Here is a 3,862-nt window from a genome sequence, read left to right on the forward strand (position 1 = left end):
TTTCTTTTTCATAGTGGGGTTTATCTTTGATGTACTTTGTCACTGGGGGTAGGCCTCTTGAATTTCTGTATTATGCCTTTCTGTTTTATGGTATATGAAACTCAGGATTGATGAACCTATAGACCATAAGTAGAAAAAGGGTTCTTGGGGGGACAGTGGGTGGGGAGAGTAAAGGGGAGCTGATATCAAAAGTTCAAGAAGGAAGAGAATGCTTTAAAACTGATTGTGGTAGCAAGTGTACAATACTGTTTGATGTGATCAAACTATGGAATGATATGACAGCTGTATCAGCTCCCAATAAAATGGTCTTGAGAGAAAAAAAAGGATCTAATTTTGCAGGTAAAATCAGCTCTGCCACCGCCCCACAGATATTTTGTTATGTAGTTGTCTGTCCATTACCACCACAACAAGTAAAAGATCATTTGCCTGACAAAGAAACTAAAGGAAATCAGTTTTCCTTGACAATACCATTTCTTGGTTCTTAAATAAAGAGAAAAATGTTTTAATTTTGTTTTAAAGAGAGGAATGTTTCATAAGTAAAAACATCAACTTTAGGTCAGTTTTACAAATGTCTCATTTATGAAAAGAGTGAATCATTTGATTCTAAAAATTCTAAAATATCTTGTCAATAGAGGTGTAAAGTTAAAAACAGAAACAGTAAACTAATATAAACGAGCTACAGTGGAGTAGCCAAAAAATAAACACCCAAAATTTTTTTCAGAACCATGTATTTAATTTTTTTACAAAACAACCTTATCACCTTCAAAATACTCTCCATCACAATTAATACATTTGTCAAATCTGTGAATCAATTCTTGGAAACATTTTCCAAACTCATCTGTTTGGATGGTTGACCGCACCTCCTTCATATTTTCTTCATCTATATCTTCAAGTCACTGTCACTTCCGGCCCTTCTGCATTCAAGAAACAAGTAGAAGCCACACAGAATGAGGTCGGGTGAGTACAGTGTGTGGGGCAAGAGAGGCATGGGCTAGAGTAGAACTGCCCTTTGGGGATTCAGTACGGGTGGCCTATAATCTGGCAAAGCTGTTTCAAAATTTTCCCCAGGTAATTTCCATAGCTAATTACTGCTTTGGCCGCCACGGGTTCCCTAGGATTTTAGAAGCAACTGTTGGTTTGTTAAGGTTAAAATTCTCCTTTCCTTGACTTCCTGCCTGTTTGGAATAGATTGACTGTGACCATGACTTAAATCCATAGAACTACACATTACAATCTTTTGCAGAAAATTTTTTAAGTAGCCCAATTAACTTCAGTGGTAAGGCAAGGAATGAGATGAAACATAATATGTATGACTCATTAAATGTAAAACTGATAGTCTACTCCGTAAATCTATGCAATAATCTGTAAAACAATAAAATAACACGCATTTCACTGAAAGGTAGCTGACTTCACACTTACAGGGCGACTGATTTCTACCTCACTTATAGGGAGTAAATGGTAAATTAGCCTGCTCTTATCTCAGCTGTCATTGGCAGAACTCCAAATAACAGAAAGATGGCTAGCTAGTAGTTTAAGACACTGTTTCTATGCTGATTTGAACATTAAGTACTTTTAAAAACTCAGAGCGGTGGAGTGGGGCAACCGATTACAAGGATCTACATATAACCTTCTCCCTGGGAGATGGACAACAGAAAAGTGGGTGAAGGGAGACGTCAGGCAGTGTAAGATATAAAATAATAATAATTTATAAATTATCAAGGATTCATGAGGGAGGGGGGAGCGGGGAGGGAGGGAAAAAAAAGAAAAGAAAAATGAGGAGCTGATTCCAAGAACCCAAGCGGAAAGTGAATGTTTTGAGAATGATGAGGGCAACGAATGTACAAGTGTGTTTTACGCAGTTGATGTACGTATGGGTTGTGATAATAAAATGATAAAAAAATACCCAAAAGCAACTCAGAGCTTCCTACAGAAACATCCATGCTTCTGAAGTCCACTAAAAAGAGGGAAGTTGACCAAAACGCAGCTGTTTAAAAATCTGTTCAACTAACTTAGAAAATGTATGTAAGTATAAAAGAGACCCATCTCATTATTTAGGAGGTTTAACAAGCAGACAGGGAATTAATATTCTACTTAGTCTACTCAGACAGTTAATACAGTAGTGAAAAAGACATGTGAAGTATTCAGCATAATGTAGTTCTAGACTGATACAGAATCCATGTCTGAATTGTCCACTGCGGAACATGGTCATAGCTTTCGGATGACCACTCGGGGTGCACCGACTGCCTTGTGGTTGGTGTTATAACCGCAGGTAGCTTTGCTGTGCATGGGACGTCTTTCTACTACCACTGTGGACAGGGCCTTCACGTAGATGACTGCCTCCGACCCAGAGCCCTCAGGGAAATGCAGCTTTAGGGCTCCTTGGGAGAACTGTGCGTATAGAGGGATATGGCCAGTCCCTACCCCAAACCAGCCAGGGACACTGCTCAGGGCATCTCCGCACAAGGCCACGGTGTGGTTGAGCACATGTACTTGAAGGTTCTGTCCACACCACTTCCACGGTCACTCATTTTCACAGTCAAAGCCTCATTGCCTAGCGTAACACGAACGTGAACAGGAGGGAAAACCCCTTTGCCAACATGGCGCTCCATAGTTGCTCTCGTTGCAGTCTTGAAAGCCTCTGACACATGTGCTAGAGATGGGATTGTCCAGAGACCACGTTGAGTTTAGTTCATGAAGTTCTAACTCCGGAGAGTTAATATAATACAAACCACAAAGATGCCTAGCACTTTCATAGCCACCTTTAATAGCTTCAGCTACAAAGCAAGTGTGGGTGTGTGCTTCTGATGTGTTTCCCACGAGACGGGCTGCCTTTGTCTTTCCACCGCACCATGAAGAGTAGCTTGCTTTCGTTTTAAATTGAGTGACTTTCTAATTGAAATGTGACTCGTGTAGAAGTGATCCAGAGAGTACTGAACATTCTGGCTGGTAACAGGATCCACTCTGAAGCTCTCCTGATATTCAACCACACTCTGGACCATCGTGGGAAGGACATCGTTCAGTCAGTTCCCGATCTGTATCACAATATCTGTAAAGTCAAAAATAGCCTTAGCATCTTAAGCACCTTTGTCCTTAATATCAAAAGGCTCCTGATGACTCTGGATATACCAGCTTTGCACCAATCGAATTAATGGCATCCTGAGAAGACTGTCTGGCAGGGGACTTACTTTTTTCATTAGGTTTGCCAATCTAACAGGCAAGCCTTGCCTTAGAAACATAAATGAGGTTTTTTGTTGTGTTTTGTTTTGTTTTTTGCAAGTATTCACAGATCCCGAGTCCAGAAACTGCTTCATGGAGAGAGGAGACGATGAGAAGCACGCATAGATGTCCACTTGGCCGGATTGCTAGGCCTGGGTAGGGGATGTGGGGTGTGTGTGGAGCAGACAATGGGGGATGGAGCAGGAGGGCACCCTGGCACACAGCCCAGGGCTGGGTAGCCAGGGAGGCTCCACATGCAGAGCCCCACCGGAGGAGCTGGAGTCCCGACCACAACGTTTCTCTATTCATTCTTCTATTGATGGGCATTTGGGCTGTATCCAACTTCTTCCTATTGTGAACAGTGCTGTGATGAACGTAGACATGCATGTCTGTTTGGGTTATGGGTCTTAGTTCTTTATGGTATGCACCCAACAGATATATTGCTGGATCGGATGGAATGCCTGTCCCCAGCTGTGTGAGGGACCACCGTGTCACTTTCCACAATGGTTGCAACCATTCTCACGCCTTCCAACAGCGTCTGAGGGCTCCAGACTCTCCAAATCCTATCCAGCATTTGTCGTCTTAAGCCATGGTCTCTTCAGTCGCCGCATATGCATGGGAAAGCTGGACAAGGAACAAAGGAGAC

At 42.2% G+C, this 3,862-nt stretch overlaps 1 pseudogene; it reads right to left on the reverse strand.

Moving 5' to 3' along the window:
• Positions 1-2,047: 2,047 nt before the first annotated feature.
• On the reverse strand, positions 2,048-3,350 carry LOC101649393 (annotated as a pseudogene).
• Between the last annotated feature and the right edge of the window lie 512 nt (positions 3,351-3,862).

This window comes from Echinops telfairi, unplaced genomic scaffold (assembly GCF_000313985.2).
Source record: "Echinops telfairi isolate 266 unplaced genomic scaffold, ASM31398v2 ScPeMD7_7469;HRSCAF=8507_1, whole genome shotgun sequence".
In the NCBI taxonomy this organism is placed as follows: Eukaryota; Metazoa; Chordata; class Mammalia; order Afrosoricida; family Tenrecidae; genus Echinops; species Echinops telfairi.